The sequence below is a fragment of the Benincasa hispida genome, chromosome 4, assembly GCF_027475165.1.
Source record: "Benincasa hispida cultivar pf3 chromosome 4, pf3_genome.v1.1, whole genome shotgun sequence".
NCBI classification, from domain to species: Eukaryota; Viridiplantae; Streptophyta; class Magnoliopsida; order Cucurbitales; family Cucurbitaceae; genus Benincasa; species Benincasa hispida.
The window spans coordinates 49,123,414-49,132,390 of NC_143481.1; the positions used below are offsets into that span (position 1 = coordinate 49,123,414).

At 32.4% G+C, this 8,977-nt stretch overlaps 1 long non-coding RNA gene across 4 annotated transcripts; it reads left to right on the forward strand.

The window, feature by feature from the left end:
- The first annotated feature begins 415 nt into the window (after positions 1-415).
- On the forward strand, positions 416-8,283 carry LOC150036776 (uncharacterized). Of its 4 annotated transcripts, none has more exons than XR_016528915.1 (3): positions 417-677; positions 1,510-2,123; positions 2,421-8,283. It is a non-coding gene; the product is annotated as an uncharacterized LOC150036776 (long non-coding RNA). The 4 variants fall into 4 exon arrangements; XR_016528914.1 differs by having other exon boundaries at positions 1,518-2,123; XR_016528916.1 differs by having other exon boundaries at positions 423-1,647; positions 1,736-2,123.
- Positions 8,284-8,977: the final 694 nt, after the last annotated feature.

The window sequence follows — 8,977 nt, forward strand, 5'->3', positions numbered from 1 at the left end:
TATGGTAAGTTACGTCTTTAAGGGAACAGGTTTCCAACCTTTTTATAGGCACAAAAATGGTTGAGGAATGTCAGATTTCAAGCTCTGAACGATTTCCAGGCAAAATCAAAGCTAAATAACTGATCAAATCGTGAGAATCAGAACTGCCTTTGACAAGTTCGATTTCTGAAATTTTAGAGCTCAATGATGCGGGCGCAACACTTCTACTACGAGAACCAAATGTAAAGTTTGCAGAAACGGCCTCAAACCCTGCCAAAAATCACCAAATTAGCTCCAAATAAGAAAATAACAATTTTTAAATTTAATTACCTTCTAGAAAACTTGGTTTAAAAAAATATGACTAAAATGTTAAGAAAACTCGTGCACAGATTCATTTTTTTTCCATAGCAAAAGTGCCCAAATAGAAGCTCAAATTTATGCATTTGATGACATGACTCACAATGCTACCTTTACGCGCGGGTCTAACGCTTTGGCAAAGGCGTCGCGATGTTGTCCCTAGTGTCGCATGCTACGCAACTGATATGAATACGAATTTCAGTTTTTAGCAGAGAGGGGAGGACATTTCACTCGATTTTTCACTTGAAATTTCTAGATCTCTACATTAATTCTTCATCTTTTTCTCTCTTTCATTCAATTTGTGTGTAATTTCTTGAAGATTCTTGTTCGGCGAGGCTAAGGTAAGTCTTTCTAGTCTAGGTTTGGATTGGACCCTAATTTTCTTAGTATTGAGAATTTTATTTTTCAAATTTCTTAATGAATGCTTGCTGTAATTTTCATTCTTAAATGGTAATTGAATTTCTATGCGTTGAATTTTAGAGTTTTTGGCCAATTCTCTTTAATTATTTGATTGCTTGAGTTTAATTGTGCATTTATATATATTTTATCTCAAAGAGCAAGACTTAAGCATTGTATTAATAATCTAGGCTTTCCAAACTATTAATTTAACTTAGCTAAATTTTCTTTACGTAATGCGGTTGCTTGATTGATATGGACGCTATTGAACCCAATTAATTGAAGTATCTAGGATTGATTAATAAATTAATCATGAAATTAAGGAATGCATTTCTAGATTTTAGTGTGCATGAGCTAAGATACTAAGAAAATTGGGAGGATTTCTAATACCTAGACCAGATTGTTTTAAATGGAGTTAATTCTTTTTCAATTTCGCTTTTAAATATTCATTGCAACAAATTAATCACCAACATTCCCCACCCAATGCTTATCATACGGATTCATAAATAGGCTAAATATCTCAAGATTCTCTGAGGTTCGACCCCATACTTACTATTTGTGCTACATAATAGTATAAGATGTAGGATCAGTGAATTTATAAATATTATTTTCTTAGTAAGGGTTCGTAGGTGACAACAAATTTGAGCTAATAAATTGCCGTTGTTGTCAGGGAATCTTAGCAAGTGTTTAGCTGATTTTTTATATCGATTTTTTTTGTGTATTTCTTATCGTGTATGACCCGTACTTTTATTCTAAACTTCTCTCAAATGACCGGAGCTCCATAGATGCCGCAGCTTGAGGAGCCCTAGTTGATAAAACACCTTTTGAAGCAAAGGAGTTGATCTCGAGAATGGTTGAGAATGCTCGATAGTTTACTACAAGAGCAAATGGAATGACCCATCCGACTCACTTGAGGTAAAAGAATTATGTTCTCAAATTTATAACCTTACTACTCCTATGGTACAGATGGCCAAAACTCAATTGAAGGCTCATACCCCTATAGAGGAAGTCAACTATATTGGATGGCAAAGGCGCGATCCCTACAATAACACTTACAACCCCGGATGGCGAGACTATCCTAACATTAGTTGGATATGCCAAGGAGATTAATAAGGGAGTACATCCAGCAACCCTAGCTCACCATTGGAAGATATATAAAATCATTAACAACCAATATGTTGTCATTCTAGAAGGAAGTGAGTACTTTCCGACAAGAAACAAAGATCCATGAAAAAAATGGCATATTCCAAAAAGAGACAAGACAACGTATGTAACATTTAGCCAACCAAATCACTCAGTTGGCCACCACGATAAACAGACTTGAGGTTCAATATGGTAAGCTCCTAGCTCAACCTGAACCACACATGAAGGATGTAACTGCCTTGACTACTGTAAGTGTCTCTAATCTCCCCTAAATCTTCTAAATTTGTGAGCCCTGAATCCTCTAACTCTGTGAATTCTGAATTTGACCTTTTGAAATCCTAACCCCTCAATCTTTTAACTCTTTGAAAGTTGAATTTATGAAATTTGAATCTGTCAATTTTATTTTTGAAAAAGAATTTAATGAATTGTTTGGTTTCAATGAAAACGGACGAGACCCCGAGCACCTAGGATATTTAAGCAGGTTAGTTCTAATTCTTTGAATAAATCTGATTTGAATACTTATATAACTATTGGTCCTTGTCCAGAAAGACTTCTCGATCCTATGAAGTATGAAGAAACAGGTAAATCTACTGAGAACCCTGCAATGGTGACTGCTAACTCCTCTAAAACGAGCTAAAAGTAGTGGGTCAAGAAGGAAGAAAAATGTTTGGTGCTCAAGCAACAATGATCATTCCCAATAATCTACCTATCAAACACGACCATCCAGGTATGTTCTGCCAACACTGTAAAGTAGATAAGAAGAAGCTGCAGCATGCTTTGATTGACCTAGGAGCAACTGTAAGTATTATCCCTGCATCTCTATTTTATGAGCTTTGACTGTTAGATCTTCATAGTACTAATGTAGTAATTCAATTGGTCGGTCGTAATTTCACTAAATCACTTGGGGTAGTGCATGATGTATCCGTTAATGTTAATGGTTTAATCTTCCCCGCTAATTTTTACATCCTAAACTATGACCAAAATGCTCACCCACTTTGGAACACTGTTATTTTAGGTAGACCTTTCTTAATAACCGCTCTTGCAAAAATTGATGTAGAAGAAGGGTTTCTATCTGTAGAACCAATGGAATTGTTAGAAAGTCTTTATCTTGGATAAAAATGCTTCCATTAATCCGTTTGCTTCTAGTGAATTACTATACCGCAGAATAATGGAAAAGAAAGAGAAGTTGAGATGGATGGAAAGGAAGAGCAAATCAAATTCGATCCTGAATGATCAAGCTAATACGGTCAAGCAACGACCTTAAAAAGTTGTGCTTCCTAGAGGAAGCAAAGCGTCAAAATTTTAATGCTTTCTTCCTTTTTCTTTGTTTTTCCTTTTCGTAGTTAGAGTTTTGAATTGATTGAGAAAATTTTGAATGATTTTTTTTTTTTTTCGTAGATGATCTTATTCTTGATAAGTGATATCGCATGCTTCAACCTACGCACATGCCTCGAAGGAATAGAATTTCTCAGAGGAAGGACATGGACACGTGTACTTTCAAAATTCATTTCGAAAATCAAGAAGAAACAGAGAAACATAAAAAAAAAATAGAATAAACAAAACTCATAACCATGTCGTACAGAGGATAAAGAGATTAGATTAACTAACCCTTGAAGACCGTCTTCAAGCAATTCTTCTCTGCAACTCACAAACAACCATAAACTTCTCCACATAGATTTCTCCCTCGATTATAACGTACAGGAACACCACCAGCGGGTTTTCTTTACTATTCTCTAGAATAAGAATCAAGGATGTGTGACATCATTGATTTGGGTAAGGGAAGAGAATTTGAGAGACGGAGAGAACTTTTGTTCTATAGAGAGGAAGAAGAGTGAGTACCTTCTACAACATAACCATTTTACTATATTTTAACATTATAAAACTCTTTTGTGCATCACTCATGTGAGAGGAGATAACTCCTATCAACTTCACGTTAACTCCCTTGCTAACGACTGAGGAGTTAACGTTAACATTTAATTTAATATTACATTAAATTTCATTTAATTTAATTTAATTTAGTTTAATTCATATTAATTAATATAATTTCTTAAAATCATATATTTAATTAATATTAATTAAATATATGATATTTAGTTAATATTATATTTGAATCATATTCAAATGTATTTCGTCTCATATACTATATTTTTAATATGAATCTCATTTACATTAAAGTTAACCTATAATTTTAATCGATGAAATGACGTTGATTTTCCTAAATTAAATAATTGAATTAAGGGCATTGAGAAAATCTCTTTAATCTCCTTAATTATTATTATTATTATCATTATTATTATTATTTTACTACAAGAGAAAAAAGACATGAGCATTTATTTTGTTGGAAAAAAAAAAAAGGATGACCATTGTATTTACAAGAATTTGTCTATTTTATTTAAATCTAGAATTAAGGAGATGTGAACATTGATGCAACGAGTGGTTATAAAATGAAATCTATAGTCAAACAAAAAAAATTCATCATGCTAAGGGAGATAACACACTCTTTAAAACATAATTCTTTTCAAAATATGAAAAAAAAAAAAAAAAAAAAAAAAAAAACTTTATACTAAAAGCTTAAAGTGACCATTTGTAGGCTAAAAAAAGATAACTAAGTAATAAAATAGGAATTAGTATAAAATTAATAATTAAAACAACAGTAACTAAATTATATAAATAAAGTTCAAATACTATTTTGATCCTATAATTTTGGTTTTGGTTCATTTTTATCTATGTACTTTTAAAATGTTCATTTTATTCCTCATACTTTCATATTAAATTAAACATATAGTTTAAATATGCATCTCATTCTTATTAATGTAACCTATAGTTATAATATGAATCTCATTCATAATATTTTTAATGTTTGCATCTTATTCAAATAATCTATTCTCTTATATAACTTATAGAATTAATAAGAATCTCATCCACATTAATTTTAACGTATAGTTTTATATGAATCTCATTCATATAAATAATATTTGAATCTTATTCAAATATTTATTTCTCTCATATATACTATAAATTATAAACCATATTTATAATTAACTATATATTAAAATGTATCGATATACATTCTACTAATTGTATCTTATACAATTAATTCCCTTATTTATTTTAAACAATTCAAATTAATCCAAAATTAACTGATTCTCATTTTTACCTTTTGTAAGCTAGCAAGTGAACCTAACGGACCTACAGATTAGAAGCTCTAATGATTCGAGATTAATTAATTAAACTCTTTAATTAAATTAATCAACATTCATTAACTGTGGGTCACTTCACTAAAAATCCACAGTTGCACTTTTCGCATTGTAGATATATTTTTATGTCCATGGATATACCCAATCAATAGTAATTTGATCCTTCACGAATTACTCGTAACTACAGTTGGATGAAACTACCGTTTTAGCCCTATAGTTACATCTAACTACTTTAATACCACTGGTCCCTCTAATGAACAAACAATTTATAGTCCAACTATAAGTTTATCCCTTTTGGACCACTGAGAGGGTGACACCTCATTGTTTAAGACTCAGAATGAGCTATTAAGGGAGCAATTCATCTATTTACCCTAAAGATGAGAATGAGTGAATTTCATCTTGTGTAGTTTTATTCCCAGATCCCTACTCGAACAAATTCCAAAAATGGTAAGCTTGTTGAGTCGACAAATCTGGCGACTCTCATCCATACAAATCAAAGGATTGCCTTCATCTACCGGAGTTCACAACTCACTCAGGATTAAGGTCAAGTCACCTATGGTCATTCTAGGAAATGTTAATCTCTTCAATCAACGATGTTATAATGAGAGACTAATCATTTTTCGGTTCGATCTTATACAAACTCTTTGTATAGTATATCTCCACTTACATGTCTCCACATGAACGACTAGGATCAAATCCTTTATAACATTTTATAACTATTGTAACAATTACAAAGTGGGTCATATCCGTAGTGCCACCAGGATAAGGCACCTAGACCATTTAGGTTATTACCTAAACATCACCTGTATCTCAGCCATATACATGTTCAAGTTACATAAAATAACATTGGATCTTTTTTTAATTGATTATTTCATATATAAAACAATCAACCATTATTTCCAATAACATATAACACGAAGTTTTAGGACATACATCCCAACATTCCCAAATCAGAGGACTTCTATGTTTCCCTCCATTTATTTGTCCATGTGCTTTAATTTTTATTTTTCATACATTAAGGACAATTCATGATTTAAAAGTTGGTGTAGTTTCGCATGTTCGCATATTATTCTTTCTAAATTTGGTTGATGAAATTTTTTGTTCATGATTTGATGATATATTCGTGATGCGTATATGGTTAACCCTTGAGCATCTAAACTCGGATTTTGCATGAATGATTCATCAACTGACTGAACAAATGCATGATTGTTTGCTATGTCTCTTCAGTTCATTTCAATGACAGTTAATGATACACTTTACTTGTTTATAGTTGCATAATCTTAGTATGAAAAAAACATTCATAATTTTGAGCCTGTATTAAAAAAAATTGTCATTTCATGCATATTTTAGTACTTTGTTTGAATAATTTTGAATCTTTGATTCTTAGAAATGGATTATCTTACTCGAATTTTTGTTATCACCTCAAAAAATCCACTTTCGCTTTAAGTGTAACCTCTCTTGTTTTAGGTTAATACTAGATTAAGAGAATAAAAGAGCCTATGTGTGTGATATTAAAAACAGAAGAAGAAGAAGTAAGTTCAAGTATAAAATTAGAAAAAAATACAAGAAAAGAAAAGAAAAAGCAAGCTTGCTAACATAAAAAAAATGGAGTGAGTGTATGGATAGAGATGAAACAAGCTACCCTCATTGTGCTCAGTTAGGACGTTCATGAGAAAATAGTGGGTATAAGTCCCTATAATGGGTGTGTGAGAACTAGCATCTCTAGATAAAATAAATGTCCTATACTTTTCAATTGCGTATCAGGCATCCCTAATCAGAGTATTACCCTTTTTTGCAAGAAAAGTATGTCGAAAACCAATAAATGAGCCGAGAGCAGTGGGAAAAAAATTGGGAGTTAGATAAGTAATTTTCGAGTATGCTTAGACCTAAAATTGTAAAGCTTTGTACTCATTCATTCATGATTTTCTTTGAAAAAGTTCTTATAAAATTTCATCTCAATTAATTATTTTTTTAATTGCTGTAGTGATTACAAGTATATCTCGGAGACTATTAAAACTCGAGTCTTGAACCATAAAATAAAAGTGAACAAAAACTTTTATGCATGATTGCATGTTTCTACCTTGCTTAGGATGATCAAGAATTAAGTTGGAGGTGTTTGATAGCACCATAAAAGTGCTATAATTATTAGTTTAATTTACCCTTGTTCATGAATTTTATGTGTTTATTGTTATATTTTGTAGGAAATAATCATCCAAGGGATAAAATGGTTAAGTGGATAAAAAACGAGATGAAAACGACCTTATTAGCATCAATAAGAAAAGAAAGAAATTACAAAATTGTCTATCGATATTAGGAACAAGTGTCGCACAATCGCTAAGAGAAGCTTCCAAAAGTGCGATTGTGATAGTTGGTATCAGAGCCAAGTCGGCTCACAGAGGGAAAAATCAGTAAACATGTCGGCGACAAAGAACTTGAACAAGTCCCATGTGGATAGGCTGGTAGAGATGGAAAAACAAATGCTCTACTTGAGGGAACTCCCTGATAGTATTTGTTTCTTGGAAACTCGATTGCAAGAAGTTACCGAGAAAGTCGACGGAATTGATGCGGTTGTTGCCTGCCTAGATGGGTTACCCGTCAAAGAACTGATGATAAGGGTGGAGACCCTAGAGACAAAGGTTTCACGATTCGGCAGTTTTGAGCGTGGGGATAGCTCAACGGGCTCTGTTGCCCACATAGAGGAGCACGTAAAAGATTTGGATGACTACCAGAAAGCAATAATTCATATGGTAACTGATCTGTCAGAAGATTTTCAATCGGCCTTTGATGTCGTCGTTACAAAAAGTTGCAACGCTATGGAGAGCATAGCTCTACACTCAAAGGCAGAAGCGTTATTTTTTAGAAAATGAAGACAACGTTGTGGTGCCACTGCATTGCGTACTTTGATGGAAAGCAGTGTTGCAACATTACCTTTACACACAAAACCTACGCTTGGGCAGAGGTGCCGCAACGCTGTGCAGCTGATATAAATATGAATTTCAATTTTCAGCAGAAAGGAGAGGATATTTCACTCAATTTTTCACCCAAAATTTCCAGATCTCTCTACCTTAGTTTTTCTTCTTTTTCTCATTCATTCAATTTGCTTGTAATTTCTTGAAGATTCTTTTAAGAATGCAAGGCTAAGGTAAGTCTTTCTAGTCTAGGTTTGGATTGAACCTTAATTTTCTTGGTTATGAGACTTTGATTTTCTGAATTTCTTGATGAATGTTTGTTGTAGTTTTCATTCTTGAATGGTTATTCAATTTCTATGCATTGAATTTTAGAGTTTTTGGTCAATTATCTTTAATTCTTTGATTGCTTAAGTTTAATTGTGCATTTATGTATGTTTAATATCAAAGAGCGAGACTTAAGTATGCTTGTAGGTAAATTAGGTTATTAAGATAACCTTTTTACAACATTGCATGATAATTGTTTTCAAGAACCATTGAATTATTAATCAAGGCTTTCCATACCATTAATTCAACTTAGCTAAATTTCCTTTACATAATGTGGTTGCATGATTGATATGGACGCTAGCACACCTAATTAATTGAAGCATCTAAGATTGATTACTCCCATTCGGTCTTGTGTCAAGTTCCTTTAGGAGTTCTAAGCAGCTAATGCCTATATTTCTATGATTAGGTGGATCTTAGGTTAATTTCATGCAATTTCTTTATCCTATAGTATCCCTTATTTCTAAGGCTAAATGATAGTCCTATTTCTAGGTTCTTAGTCCTATATTCCTTTGTGAAATCCGTTTCTATCCTAACCTCCACTAGATGGATAAATTAAGTGGCCAATTTAACTTAACGATATTTATCCATAAACTCAATAAAGGAAATACATAAATCAAATAGATATAAAGCATAAGCAGTGTGTCAAGCCATAAAGCCTTAGGGTATTCACAT